Source organism: Arachis ipaensis, chromosome B8 (assembly GCF_059453495.1).
Source record: "Arachis ipaensis isolate K30076 ecotype BB chromosome B8, ASM5945349v1, whole genome shotgun sequence".
NCBI lineage: Eukaryota > Viridiplantae > Streptophyta > Magnoliopsida > Fabales > Fabaceae > Arachis > Arachis ipaensis.
Window position 1 is genome coordinate 92717191 of NC_142443.1, and position 16172 is coordinate 92733362.

The 16172-nt window shown below is 40.5% G+C and overlaps 1 non-coding gene across 1 annotated transcript; it reads right to left on the reverse strand.

Moving 5' to 3' along the window:
• Positions 1–8331: 8331 nt before the first annotated feature.
• Positions 8332–8439, reverse strand: LOC148548835 (small nucleolar RNA R71). The gene has a single exon (XR_015898075.1). It is a non-coding gene; the product is annotated as a small nucleolar RNA R71 (small nucleolar RNA).
• Between the last annotated feature and the right edge of the window lie 7733 nt (positions 8440–16172).

Below are 16172 nucleotides of genomic sequence, written 5' to 3' on the forward strand. Positions count from 1 at the left end.
CTGGGTGAGGAACGTTAGTGAAAAAGGTGATTGTCACTAACGTTCTCAAACCCACACTCTCACTTAACGTTAACGCCACTAATGTCCTGAGCTAAAGACCCTGCCTACTTCACACTTTCTCTTTGCAAGTAAAGCTAAGCCCACTGCGGAAGATAACTGCTTCAAACTCAAGATCCAAAGGCCCATATCCAAGACTTGAAGAATCAACTAGAAGATCAGAATAGTAGTATATATAGGGGTAGTTTTGAATTAGAAAGTAGCTTTTTGGGGGATGGGAAATTGAGAACTACTCTCTGTATAATTTACTTTCTCTACACTTCTAGTTCTAGTTTTCATGATGTATTCTCCATCTTCGTTTTCCATTTCCAGAGCTATGAACAACTAAACCCTTTTCATTGGGTTAGGGAGAACTATTGTAATTTGATGGATCAATACTAATTTTCATTACTCTTCTTCTATCTTTTCTCTTGATTTTACTAGAAAGCTTTCAATCTTCATCCAATTGGGTAGTTATCTTGGAAAAGAAGCTATTCATACTTGGATCTCTTCTGAACCTTGGAAGAGGAATGAAGAGATCATGCTAGAAATGCTTTTTCATGTTAGACCAAATTGGGTTTGGTTGGGTATGGTGACTATAATCCTACCAAAACTTGATTTGGGAATGCATGTGGTATAATCAGTGACCATACTTCATCTCTTCTCATGAGCAATTGACCAAGGAATTGGCTATTGATCAAGATTTGAGAGATTGAATTGCCAAAGAATTAGAATTCGATCACTTAAGATTGCCAAGGAGATCAATGAATGCATTGATTGAGAAAGAGATGAAAATGAACTTGATCCAAAGAATGCAACATCTCCTAAGCCCAATGAATCCCCATTTCTGATCTTACCCATTCTCTTTAATTTCTGCAATTTACTTTTATGAGCATCTTCCCCATTCCCATTTATAATTCTACAATTTACTTTCCGTCACTTACTTTCAGCTCTTTACTTCCAGCATTTACATTTTCTGCTATTTACTTTTCCGCCATTTAATTTCCTGCAACTCTCAAACCAAATTCTGCTTCGCTCAACTAGAACATTCCTCTAATTAAAGTTGCTTGACCAATCAATCCCTGTGGGATTCGACCTCACTCTATTGTGAGTTTTTACTTGACGACAATTCGGTATACTTGCCGAAGGAAAATTGTTGAGAGACAAGTTTCCGTGATATCAGGACTTTAGCAAAGCTGAGTCACAATCTAAAAAGGTTCACCCAATTATGTGTCTCTGGCATTTATGTATCCGGTGGTAATACTGGAAAATAAAGTGCTTAGGGCCACGGCCAAGACTCATAAAGTAGCTGTGTTCAAGAATCAACATACTGAACTAGGAGAATCAATAACACTATCTGAATTCTGAGTTCCTATATATGCCAATCATTCTGAACTTCAAGGGATAAAGTGAGATGGCAAAACTGTTCAGAGGCAAAAAGCCACTAGTCCCGCTCATTTAATTGGAGCTAAGTTTCATTGATATTTTGGAGTTTATAGTATATTCTCTTCTTTTTATCCTATTTGATTTTCAGTTGCTTGGGGACAAGCAAAAATTTAAGTTTGGTGTTGTGATGAGCGGATAATTTATACGCATTTTGGAATTGTTTTTAGTATGTTTTTAGTATAATTTAATTAGTTTTATTATATTTTTATTAGTTTTTATTTAAAAATCACTCTTCTGGACTTTACTATGAGTTTGTGTGTTTTTCTGTAATTTCAGGTATTTTCTAGCTTAAATTAAGGGAACTGAGCAAAAATCTGATTCAGAGGCTGAAAAAGGACTGCAGATGATGTTGGATTCTGACCTCCCTGCACTCAAAGTGGATTTTCTAGAGCTACAAAAGCCCAATCAGCGCATCCTCAATTGCGTTGGAAAGTAGACATCCTGAGCTTTCCAGAAATATATAATAGTCCATACTTTGCCCAATATTTGATGACCCAAACAGGCATTCCAAGGCAGCTAAAGAATTCTGGCGTTTAACTCCAAATCTGGCACAAAAGCTGGAGTTAAACGCCCAAACTGGCACAAAAGCTGGCGTTTAACTCCAAGAAAAGTCTCTACACATGGAAGCTTCAATGCTCAGCCCAAGCACACACCAAGTGGGCCCAGAAGAAGATTTCTGCATTAATTACTGATTTCTGTAAACCCTAGGCTACTAGTTCTCTATAAATAGGACCTTATACTATTGTATTTTAATCAGAGGGGGGATAAGTCTTATGCTATCTTAGACACGTTTGAAGGCTGGCCATTCGGCCATTCCTAGACCTTGTTCTTATGTATTTTCAATGGTGGAGTTTCTACACACCATAGATTAAGGTGTGGAGCTATGCTGTTCTTCATGAATTAATACAAAGTACTATTATTTTTCTATTCAACTCAAGTCTATTTCTTCTCCAAGATATTCATTCATTCTTCAACTTGATGAATGTGATGATCCGTGACACTCATCATCATTCTCACCTATGAACATGTGCCTGACAACCACCTCTGTTCTACTAGCAATGGCTTGAATACGTAACTCTTGGGTTTCTAATCTAAGATTGGAACCTTCGTGGTATAGGCTAGAATTATTGGCGGCCATTCCTGAGATCTGGAACGTCTAAACCTTGTCTGTGGTATTCTGAGTAGGATCTGGGAAGGGATGACTGTGACGAGCTTCAAACTCGCGATTGTTGGGCGTGTGACAGACGCAAAAGGATCAATGGATCCTATTCCAACATGATCGAGAACCGACAGATGATTAGCTGTGTGGTGATAGCGCATTTGGAACGTTTTCACTGAGAGAACAGGAAGTAGCCATTGACAACGGTGATGCCCAACATAAAGCTTGCCATGGAAAGGAGTATGAATGATTGGAAGAAGGCAATAGGAAAGCAGAGGTTCAGGGGGAACAAAGCATCTTCATACGCTTATCTGAAATTCCAACCAAAGAATTACATAAGTATCTCTATCTTTATTTTATCTTTTATTTATCTTTTAATTATCAATTCTCCATCACCATCTGAATTTGCCTGACTGAGATTTACAAGGTGACCATAGCTTGCTTCAAGCCGACAGTCTCCGTGGGATCGACCCTTACTCACGTAAGGTATTACTTGGACGACCCAGTGCACTTGCTGGTTAGTTGTGCGAAATTGTGACAAAGTTTGATTCACGTTTGAGAGCACCAAGTCTTTGGCGTCATTGTTGATGATCACAATTTCGTGCACTAAGTGTGATTGACAATTCGTGCACCAAGCATCTTCTACTTCTATCACATCCTCAGCTGAGGCGTGTTCTATTGGGCTTGCCTCCTCATGGTTCGTCTCTAGTAGTATGGATTCGGACCTCAAAGTGATAGCATTGATGCCACCCTTGGGGTTAGGTAAGGGTTAAGAAGGAATTCCACTGGATTTTAAAGGTTGGTTTATGGAAGTAGGTAAAGTATCTATCCGGGCGGCGAGAGCTTATAGAGTGGCTTTCAGACCATTTAGAGTAGAGTTCAGTGTAGTCTGCATGTCTTGTTGTCCTTGTGCAAGAGAATGAAGCATCTCATCGTTTGATGAGGAAGTGGGATAAGTGATTTGTGGTACTTGTTGTTGGTTTTGCTAGGGTCCTTGTGATTGTCTTAAGTGAGGAGCTCTGTAAGGTTGGTTCTGATTCTACTGTCTGTTGCTGTTATTCCACCTCTGGTTCCTATTGTTGTCTCTGCCTCCTCTGTTATAGTTGTCCCTCCAGCCTGGTTGGAATTTTCACTCCAACCGTGGTTGGAAATGTCCTGCCATCCTTGGTTATAGTTCCCACTTTGGTTGTAGTTGCCGCCTTGTTGATTTTATCCTTGATTTGGGCGGTCATAGAAGTTATGAATAGCTGCTACAGTGTTATCTTCTTGTTGGAGCTGTGGGCATTCATCAGTATAATGACTATAGTCAGCACAGATTCTGCATACTCCTTGGGGTACTAACTGTTGGCTTTGCTACGGTGGGATGGCTGAGCTTGTTATTGTTGATTCAACTGTAATTGCTTCAGTAGATTGGTCATCTCACATATACTCTGTGTAAGAGCAGTAGTCTCAGTGGTAGAGGAAATTTCTGCAACAGCTTTTGAATAGGTGCTCCTGTGCCTGTGGTTCTTAGTAGACTCAGCTAAGTCGCTGATCAGTTGCCATGCTTCATCTGCAGTCTTGTACTTCTTTAGAGAACCATTACTAGCACCATCTAGTGTAGTTTTATCCCGAGGCTTCATGCCTTGAGTGAAATAGCTGATTAACACTAGCCTGTCAATCATGTGATGGGGGCATGCGTCTAGAAGATTCTTAGAACGCTTCCCGTACTCATAGAGAGTTTCTAATTCTCCTTGAACAATACATGAGATCTCTTTTCTCAATCTATCTGTAACTTCAGCTGGAAAGTATTTCTCCAAAAATTCTCTCCTGAGTGTATCCCAGTTGGTAACAGTAGCTTCAGGTTGGGAGAAGTACCACTCCCTTGCCTTTCCCTCAAGAGAAAATGGGAAGGCTGTTAATAGAATAGAAGTTTCATTCGCACCCTGACGCCTAATAGTAGAAAGGCTGTCTGAAAATCCCTGAGGTGCTTAATGGGCTCCTGAGCAGGTAAGCCATGAAACTTGGGCATTAAGTTGATTAGTGTCATCATCAGTTCAAAATCTGCAGCCAGAGTTGGATGATACACTTGATACGGCTGCATTGTAAAATCTGGGGCTCCAGCTTCCTGGAGAGTAATCCTCCTAGGTTCTGCCATTCTATCTGCACGTGAATCAACTGAATCAGTAGTAAAGGAGCTTGTTTTGCTTTTAGATGGTGGTTCAGATTCGCCCTTAGATGAGACTGGTGAATCGATAACAATCACTTCACCACCCTCAGAGGCTAACCAACGTCGAGCTCGCCTAATACGTGAAATAGTTCTTTCAATTTCAGGATCAAATGCGGCTAAGCTCGGATCAAGCAATGAATGCGTCATTCAATGAAAGAAACATATAGCTCATGGTAAAATAAAAAAAATAAAATATGCAAATAAAATAAAAATATGTACACTAATTAATAATTTAGCACACAATTGTAACTCCCCGGCAACGGCCCCAAAAACTGGTGCGTGGTAGAAGTTAGGCCAATTAAGAGATTTTTAAATAGGAGAGTAGCGTTGCAAGTATAGTCATTAACCAGCTAAAATCTGCCTCACCAATTTAAAAAGGTGTCACAACAATTAATTAAGAATAAAAATACTGGGAGTATGAATCCCAGGTCGTCTCTCAACGAGTTGCGAGAAAGTATGCTATTTTATTAACTAGGAATTTTCTGAGTTTTGAGAGTTGAATAATGAGCAGTTAAACAATTGTAAATTAAAGAAATGAAAATAAACTAAGAATAATTATTGATATTCTAAATAAAAAGCCTTGACTGGGAGAATGATTAATTGGAAGTTCTATCCTTGTTTGGATCTCTTAGGTGCAGTATTAAAGAGGTTGTTGTTTTCACTTAGTTAACCCTTACTAAATAAAGGAAAGTCAAGGGATTAAGCTAACCCTTATTCGCAAATCATAGTCCTCTCCCTTAGGAAGTTCTAGCGTTAGTAAATACAGAACTAGCCAACAACGTACAGATTAATCAACACGTAAGCCTTCCAACTCAAGTGTCTCTTTTTAATCAAACCCCATGTCAAGTATGGAATCTACTCCATTGACATGAATATAACGCTCATAAAAATATAAGAATACATGATGAATTTAAATAAAATAAGGATTTAAAATTAATTAAAAGGAAAAGTAATTCTCTACACTAATAATTCATTAAAATACTCTAATTGTAACTCTTAAATAAAGTAAACAAGGATATGGAAGAGTAAGGGATAAAGTAAACAAACTAGAATAATATCTTCAACGGAGGTAATGACTTCTTCAATATCCAAGAGAATAAAACTAATTAACTATGAATGTAGAGTAAACCTAAAAACTATCCTAATAAGAATGTATCTTAATGTGTGTTGATGCTTGTTGAGTCTCTGCACATTCCCTGGCTTTATTCTGTGTTTCTCGGCCGAAAACTGGGTTAAAATGTGGCCCGAAATCGCCCCTAGCAATTTCTGTTAATTATGCAGATCACGTAAGTCACGCGTACGCATCGTCCACGCGTTCGCGTTATTCAGCGATTTTCCTTGTCACGTGATAAACCACTATTTTATAGTTTATATTGTGTTTAATTGTGTGGTTTTGTCATGATCCTTACCCACTTATTCATCAATTTAGCATGCATTTAGATTTCCTTCCTAAATTTAGTACATGTTTGAAACTGCTTCCTAGAGTCTTTAATTATTTAATTTTAATTCTCTTTTATTCCATTCGATGCCGTGATCTGTGTGTCAAGTGTTTCAGGCTTTATAGGGCATGAATGAGATGGAGATTGGAGAGGAAGCTAGCAAAAATAGAAGGAACACAAGAATTTGAGGAGATAACCAGCGAGAAGTGATGCGGTCGCATGGCTCACGCGACCGCGCCAAGGAGCGCAAATCGCAGTGACGCGGCCGCATGGCTTGCGCGGCCGCGCGGATTGAAAAGCGCAAGCGACGCGGTAGCGTAGATGGCGCGAACGCGTGGAGAGGAAAAAGCGCAAGCGACGCGTCCGCATGGACGATGCGATTGCATGACATGTGCGATCTGCATAATCTGCAGATTTCGCTGGAGGCGATTTTGGACCTTATTTCGGCCCAGTTTTCGGCCCGGTACAGCAGACTAGAGTCAGAGAATATGCAGAAACAACACACACATTCATTCAGTAGTTTTAGATCTAGTTTTACTCTCTTAGGTTTTTCTCTCTAGTTTTTGAGAATTTTAATTTTCAATTGGTCTTAGCATTGGAACATTGAGAAGAGTTATTCCCTCATCAAGACTTCATCATTCTAGTTTGTTCTCTTAACTTGGTTCTATTCTTCCATGTTCTTTGTTATGTTCAATTTTGTCATTCAGATACTTTTATGATTAAGTAATGCAAGGATTATTTCTTTTTAATTCAATTTCAATTCCAATAATCATGTTTTTTTTTAATTCCCTTTCATGTGCTATGGATTCTTTATTTACAATGCGTGAGTAGTTTCCTTACTTGATGGGGAGTTGATTAAAAGGAACTCTAGAGTTGGAAGGATTGAAGAAAAAATTTGTAGTTGGGTTAAATGTTGGATTGCTATCCTATCACCAACGCCAATCCCTTTGAATTAAGTGGGTTGCAACTTGTGAACAGATCTGGCATTCCAACTTGTTTGACTTTCCCTTACCTAGTAAAGGATAACCAAACAGAGTAACCGTTAATTATAAATCAATCTTAAAAATCCTTCCATCAATGATAGAGATTCTAACAAATCAACTCCCAGTCAAGGCTTTTATTTATATTATTTAAAATTCCTCAATTTAAATTCCAATTTACTTAGCTCAACTTCTTGGAACATCTGATTAATAAAACAGCACACTTTTCTGCAACTCGTTGGGAGACGACCTGGGACTTAAAACTCCCAGTAATTTTAATTTAAACTTTCTGTGACATATTTCTAAATTGATAGGCAGATTTTCGGTGAGTTAAGAACTATACTTGCAACGTAACCATTTTAATAACTTTTTAATTCACCAGCTTTTGCTTCCCATCAAATTTTGGCGCCGTTGCCGGGGAGTTGCAATAGAGTGCTAATTTTATTAATTGGAATTTATTTATTTGCATTTTATTTAATTTTGCTACTATGAGCTGCATGTTTCTTCCGTCAAATGACACGTTCACTTCCTGATCCGCGCTTGCTAATATTCGATCCTGAAATTGAAAGAACAATTTCACGAATAACGCGAGAACAGCGTAGGTTAGCCCACTCTGAGGGCGGATCTGAAAGTGAATCTGAGGAAGAAACCAGCCCCCGTTCTACTGATTCGGTTGTTTTACGTGCAGAAAACATGGCAGCTAGAAGAGTTACCATCCAGGAGGAAGGAGCTCCTGATTTTACAATGCAACCATTTCAAGCGCATCATCCAGCGGTAGCTACGGATTTTGAAATAAAGACCGCACTGTTAAATTTGATGCCCAAGTTTCATAGCCTACCTGCTCAAGAGCCTATCAAGCACTTGAGAGATTTCCAGGCAGCCTGTTCTGCTGTCAGGGGTGATGGCACTGATGAAACTTCAATTCTGCTGAAAGCTTTTCCGTTCTCTCTTCAGGGAAAAGCAAGAGAGTGGTACTACACTCAACCTATAGCAAATGTATCCAACTAGGATACACTCAGAAAGGAGTTTCTGGAGAAATTCTTTCCATCTGAAGTTACTGATAAACTGAGGAAGGATATCTCTACAATTGTTCAGGATGACAACGAAACTCTCTTTGAATACTGGGAGCGCTTCAATAATCTTCTGGAAGCATGCCCCCACCACATGATTGACAAGATCGTGCTACTCAGCTATATCACACAAGGTATGAGGTCCCATGATAAAACCACATTGGAGAGTGCTAGCAATTGGTCTATGAAGAAGTACAAGACCACTGATGAAGCTTGGCAATTGATCAGTGATTTAGCTGAATCTACTCGGAACCATAGACAAATGCAAGGCCGTTCAAAAGCCGTTGCAGAAGTATCTTCTGGCAGAGAGACTGCTACTCTAACTCAAAGCATCTGTGAGATGACCAACCTGCTGAAGCAAATGCAGTTGAATCAACAAACTCAGCAAACCTAACCGCAGCAAAACCAACAACTAGTCCCACAAAGAATTTACGGAATTTGTGCTGATTACAGCCATTACACTGATGAATGGCCGCAGTTCCAACAAGAAGACAACATGGTGGCATCCACTCACAATTTGTATGACCGCCCCAACTAAGGGTATAATCAAAGTGGAAATAATAACCATGGATGGCAGGACAATTTAAACCAGAATTGGAGGGACAACAATAACAGGGGAGGCAGAGATAATCAGGGAAATCAGAGGTGGAATAATAACAACAGCAGGCAGCAAAATCAACCTTACCGAGCACCTCACCTGAGGCAAAACCAAGGACCACCAAACAATCAGCAGCAAACCTCTCAATTTACTCATTCTTCGGTATCTTCTAATGAAGATTTATTACAAGATTTTGAGAAAAGACAACTGGCCATGGAAAGTACCATCGTGAACACTATTAACGCCAGTCTGAATGGTCTCACCTCTACTCTGCAAGCTTTTATGACACAGCTTGGTTCAGCACAAAATTCCAGTAACCAACCTTCAAGCACCACTGGAATTCCCTCTCAACCGTTACCCAATCCAAAGGGAGGCATTAATGCCATCACCCTGAGGTCCGGAACTACATTGCAGGAGAGGAATCAGGAGGAAGCAAGCTCACCAGAATACGCCTCAGCTGAAGAGGTGGTAGAAGTCGAAGATGTTGAAGAGGAAGAGGATATACAGGACATAGCTAAAGAAGAGATAGCTCAACCACAAGAAGAAGCACCAAAAGGTGCAGGCACCACGGAACCCACTGTTCCCATTCCATTTTCACAACTTGCAAGGAAGCCCAGGAAGCAGCTGGAACCTGATCCTAAAATGGTAGAGATATTCAAAAAGGTCGAGGTAACTGTTCCCCTTTTTGATGTTATTTAGCAGGTACCTAAATATGCAAAGTTTCTAAAAGACTTATGTATCCATAAAGACAAGATTAATGAATTAGAAACTATTCCTTTAGGTAGTTCCATATCTGCTTTAATGGGAGGATTACCTGAAAAATGTAGTGATCCAGGTCCTTGCATAGTTAGTTGTACTATTGGTGGTGTAGTAATTTATGATTGCATGTGTGATTTAGGAGCATGTGTCAGTATAATGCCTTTGTCCATATATGATGTTTTGAGGCTCCCTCCCTTAAAAAGGTCGGCAGCTCGTTTTGTGTTAGCAGATAAAAGCATTATTACAGTGGCTGGAGTTGCTGAAGATGTTCTGGTGAACATTAAAGGGCTCACATTCCCCACTGATTTTTATATCTTGGAGATGCCCCACAATGATTCAGATAAGCCATCATCAATCCTACTTGGAAGACCATTCCTGAAAACATCAAAATTCAAATTGGATGCTTTTTCAGGAACATACTCCTTTGAAATAGATGGCCGCATAGTGATTTTCAATCTGAATGGAGTCATTAACAACCCCCCAGAAGATCATTATATCTTCCAGTGTGATGTCATAGACGAAAGTGTGGCTGAAGTTCAAAAAGAAGAGTTTGAAGAGAGGCACACTGGACAAGGTCCAAGTGTGGGGACCCTCTTAACTGACAATGAGGACACTTCGCCATTTTCACAAGCCCCAGATAATCCAGAGCCCGCCCATGATCAAAAGTTAGAATTGAAACCTCTCCCTCCACATCTCAAATATTCTTATCTTGAGGATGAGCAGAAGCTTCCGGTTATTATTGCAAGAGAACTGACTTCTCAACAAGAAGAGCAGTTACTTGATGTACAGAGGAAGCATAAGAAGGCAATTGGGTGGAGTTTGGCAGACATAGTGGGAATTAACCCTCAAGTATGCGAGCACAGAATATTTTTGGAAGAGGGAGCAAGACCTGTCTGTCAACCCCAACGAAGATTGAATCCCACCATCTTGGAAGTTGTCAAAAAGGAAGTGACCAGACTATTGGAGGCCGGTATCATATATCCCATTTCAGACAGTGAATGGGTAAGCCCAGTACAAGTGGTGCCCAAGAAGTCCGGAGTCACTACAGTGAAGAATGAGCATGGAGAGCTCATAGCAACTAGAGTTCAGAATGCTTGGAGAGTCTGCATTGATTACAGGCATCTCAACCAAGCTACCCGTAAGGATCACTACCCACTTCCATTCATTGATCAAATGCTGGATCGTCTGTCAGGTAAATCACATTATTGCTTTTTAGATGGTTACACAGGTTATTTCCAGATTCATATAGCTCCTGAGGATCAGGAAAAGACTACTTTTACATGTCCTTTTGGGACTTATGCTTATAAGAGAATGCCCTTTGGCTTGTGCAATGCACCAGCCACCTTCCAAAGGTGCATGATGAGTCTTTTCTCTGATCTTATTGAGGACTGTATGGAAGTTTTTATGGACGATTTTAGCGTTTATGGTGATTCTTTTTACCTTTGCTTAGATGGATTATCTAGAGTATTAGATAGATGTGTTAATACAAATCTTGTATTGAATTTTGAAAAATGCCACTTTATGGTAAAGCAAGGGATTGTATTAGGACATGTGGTATCTAATACTGGCATTTCTATAGACCCATCAAAAGTGAACGTTATTTCTAGTTTACCTTACCCCTCGTCTGTTAGGGAAGTCCGTTCGTTCCTTGGCCATGCAGGTTTCTACAGGAGATTTATTAAGGACTTTAGTAAGGTGGCACTTCCCTTATCCAGATTACTGTAGAAGGACATTGAGTTCGAGTTCAGTGAGGATTGCAAACAAGCATTCGATAAGCTGAAGACTGCTCTAACTCAAGCCCCAATTGTGAGAGGACCCGACTGGAGCCAGCCGTTTGAAATCATGTGCGATGCTTCCAACCATGCAGTAGGAGTAGCGCTGGCTCAGCGTGAAGGTAAGGATCCTTTTGTTATTGCCTATGCGTCTAAGACTTTAGACACTGCCCAGTCCAATTATACTACTACTGAGAAAGAGCTACTTGCTATTGTTTTTGCTCTGGATAAATTTCGGGCTTATTTACTTGGTACTAGAGTAGTAGTGTATTCAGACCATGCAGCTCTAAAGTATCTATTAGCTAAAAAGGAATCCAAACCAGGACTTATACGTTGGATACTGCTGTTACAAGAATTTGAGTTAGAAATAAAGGATAGGAGTGGTAATCAAAATTTAGTAGTAGACCACTTGAGTCGCCTTGAACATATTAAGGATGATTCTACTCCTATAGATGATAATTTTCCTTTTGACAACCTGCAAGCAGTATCTGAGGTAGTCCCTTGGTATGTACCTATTGCTAATTATTTAGTTAGTCGCACATTTCCTCCACATTTTTCTAAACATCAAAGAGACAAGCTGAAAAGTGAGTCTAAATATTATATATGGGATGACCCATATTTATGGAGATGTGGCGCTGACCAGATAATTAGACGTTGTGTACCTCAATCAGAATTCCAGTCCATTTTAGAGGCTTGTCACTCATCTGAGAGTGGAGGACACTTTGGCCCTCAAAGAACAGCTAGAAAGATCTTAGACTGCGGATTCTGGTGGCCTACTCTTTTTAGAGATGCTGCTGAGTTTTGTAAATCTTGTCACCCATGCCAGAAATTTGGTAACATATCCAAGAGGAATGAGATGCCTCAACAATATATGCTTTTCTGTGAAATTTTTTGATGTTTGGGGCATTGACTTCATGGGTCCATTTCCAAATTCTAGTGGATATTTTTATATATTGTTAGTTGTGGATTATGTTTCCAAATGGGTGGAAGCAATTCCTACCCGCACTGATGATGCTAACACTGTTGTTTCCTTTGTGAAAAACCATATTATATGCCGCTTTGGATCACCACGAGCGATCGTGAGCGATCAAGGCACCCATTTTTGTAACAGGAGACTAACAGGATTGATGAAGAAGCATGGGATAATCCATAAAGTTGCAACAGCTTACCATCCCCAAACTAATGGGTAAGTCGAGGTGTCAAACAGAGAAATTAAGCGTATCTTGCAAAAGATAGTAAAGCCTCATAGAAAAGACTGGAGCACCAGACTACAAGATGCACTGTGGGCATACAGAACAGCATACAAGACACCCATTGGGATGAGTCCCTTCCGCTTGGTTTATGGAAAAGCTTGTCATCTCCTAGTTGAAATAGAACACAGAGCCTTCTGGGCAGTTAAGGAGTGCAACATGGGAATTGAGAATGCTGGAGCTAAAAGAAAGTTGCAACTGCAGGAACTGGAGAACCTTCGCCTGGAAGCTTATGAGAACTCCAGAATATACAAGGAAAAGATGAAAGCTGTGCATGATCAAAACCTCAAGAAGAGAGAGTTCCAACCTGGAGATTTTGTTCTCCTTTACAAATCTCGACTGAGGCTCATGCCCGGTAAGTTGAGAACGAAATGGGAAGGTCCATACAAAATAGAGAAGGCTGAACCGTACGGAGTTTATCACCTAAGCCATCCTTCAAGCTCTGAATTTATTAAGGTTAATGGACAATGCCTAAAGCTATACCATGATGAGAAGGTGTAGAAAAATAAGGAGCTTGAGATCTTTCACTTGGAAGACCCCCACATCGCAGCAGATTGAGCTATTGGAGCGTCCAACTTACGGACGTAAAAGCAAAGTGCTTGGTGGGAGACAACCCACCACGGTATGATCGTTCTTTTCCTCACTTTTAGTTTTTCTTCTTTAATAACTCTTCTCTTTATTAGTGTTTTCGTGCTCTTTCAATTACATGTCTTTATCTTTCCTTTAAAAAAAAAAAAAAATTCGCCGCGCGACGTGATCGCACCAGCGACGCATCCGCGTGGTAGGGGGAGTAAAGAAAAATAAAAATGAACAGAAAGTTACGCAGGAGCAGCGTTGGAGTCGTGCCAATGGCACAAATTACCCCACGCGACCGCGTCTCATGGAATCATAGCCTCCCACGCGACCGCGTGCCCCACGCAGCCACGTTCCCTGAGTTTTCGACGTAAAAGGGTGCACAGTCGCATTCCGTGCGAGAGTGATGCTGGATTGGTGTTGGAAGCACAATCCCTGTCACGCGACCGCATCACTGACGCGGCCGCGTCACCCATTTTATAATGCACACTCATGCGATCGCGTGACCCACGCGATCGCGTCACCCAATTTTGGCAATTAAAATGAATCGAACAGAGAGTTGTGCTGGAGCGAGGCTGAACTCGAGCCAGCAGCGCAACATAGATCACGCGACCGCGTGACCGACGCGATCGCATCACCTTATCTGGAGCGCAGCCACGCGAACACGTGCCCCACGCGGCCGCGTCGCATGCGCCGCACAGCTCAACCTAAAATTGCCACATATCTTATCTTCTTCTCCTCCAAATCCTAATTTTTCTTCTTTCTTCTTTCTCCCTTCCCCTTTCTATCTCACCTTTCACTCTCTATCTCTCTCACCACCATTAACAAGGTTTTACCTTCTTCTTCCTTCTTCTCTCTTCCATCATTCTTCTTATATTATATATATTTTTATTTTCTTTTTCTTTTCCTTTTTACATGGTGTTAGAAATTTTTTGAGTCATTATCCCTCATTATATGCTTGTGACTTGTTACAATTTATTTGACAATTATTATTATTTTTAAGGGATTTCTTGCATGTTCAATTTCATACTTTTTATATCTTGTTTAACATGCATGCCATGTGTTTGTGAAAGAGCCCATATAGCACTATGCACTTTTCTACATTACTTTACTCTACTATTCAACGCTTGCTTTTCACAAATTCTCCTTCTTATTTTATTAATTGAATTTAATTGTCAATACAAACGTGATGGTTTGTTACAAAGTATTGCTTGGTCTATGCTACTCATGCCCTTTGCCAGCATGCCAATAAACACATTGCATTCATTTGTCTTTATATGCACTAGCTATCTTCCATCGTTGGCTTTTTACACGTACTCGCGAGCATGTGTTAATGTCAGTATATCTTAATGTGCATCTATTGATAACAAGTCATCCTAGCCTATTTTAACTAGTCTTTTTCTTTTGTTTTCATTAGAATTATGCACTTTCTTGAACCATAAGCAAGCTAATTGAGTAGATTTTCATGTTTCCCTTGATTGAATCAACCATGTATGAATTCATGCCATTTCATGAGGTTTTATGCTAAAATTGTTGCATATTATGATAGAATGAATATCTCATGATTATGAGCATAGCTTTGATGAGTTTGGTGGATTAATGATAGGTGAAGAAAGCTTGGAGAAAGGTTGAAGCAAGAAGGAATGGCTAGAAGTGAAGAGAGGACAATGGAATAAGTGAAATTGAACCAGGAAGCAAAAAGCTGGACCTAAAGTTAGCATCAAACTTTTGCACAAACTTTTGGTTGAAAAGTTAGCCCCAACGTTAGCCCCCTAACTTGGAGGCTAACGTTGGAACTTGAAAATTCTCCCCTGGGCTCCAAAAGTTTGCGCCAACGTTAGCCCCCTAACTTTGAGGCTAACGTTGGCACATGAATTTCTCCCCTGGGCACCAAAAGTTTGCGCCAACGTTAGCCCCGTAACTTTGAGGCTAACGTTGGCATGAGAAACTCCTCCCTGGCCACCTAACGTTTGCGCCAACGTTAGACCCCTAACTTGGAGGCTAACGTTGGCACATGAAAATACAAGGGAGAGGAGCAAAAGTTTGCGCCAACGTTAGCCCCCTAACTTGGTGGCTAACGTTGGCGCCACAAGCACACTAGGCAAGGCCAACGTTAGGGTCAAAGTTAGACCCCTAACGTTGGCACCAACGTTGGTATCAGCAAAATGTGCTAGCTGATATGAAAAGTTGAATTTGCTGCTGCATCATCTTGTTTTGAGCTAGGATTGAATCCACTCCTTCTAGCTCCATTACTCCTCTCCTTTGTGATGGTTGGAGGCCTCTTTGATGAGCAAAGAAATATTGGTTGTTGGACACCATATCAATGAGTTCTTGAGCCTCTTCTGCAGTTTTCATGAGTTGCAAAGAACCTCTAGCTGAATGATCCAAAGCTTCCTGGGATTTTAGTGTTAAGCCTTCATAGAAGTTTTGAAGCTTCTCCCACTCATTAAACATGGCAGGGGGACATTTCCTTATCAAAGCCTTGTACCTCTCCCATGCCTCATAGATGGGTTCGGCCTCCATTTGTGTAAATGTTTGTACCTCAGCCTTTAACCTTATAATCCTCTGAGGTGGATAAAATTTTGCAAGGAACTTAGTTACCAAATCATCCCAGTTGTTAATGCTGTCCCTTGGAAACGATTCCAACCATTGAGTGGCCTTGTCCCTGAGAGAAAATGGGAATAGCATCAGTTTGTAACTGTCAGGGGGCACTCCATTAGTTTTGACAGTGTTGCATATCCTCAAGAAAGTGGACAAATGTTGGTGCGGGTCCTCAAGTGGTCCTCCACCAAAAGAGCAGTTGTTCTGAACCAAAGTGATGAGTTGTGGCTTGAGTTCAAAATTGTTAGCATTGACATTTGGAGCCAGGATGCTGCTCCCA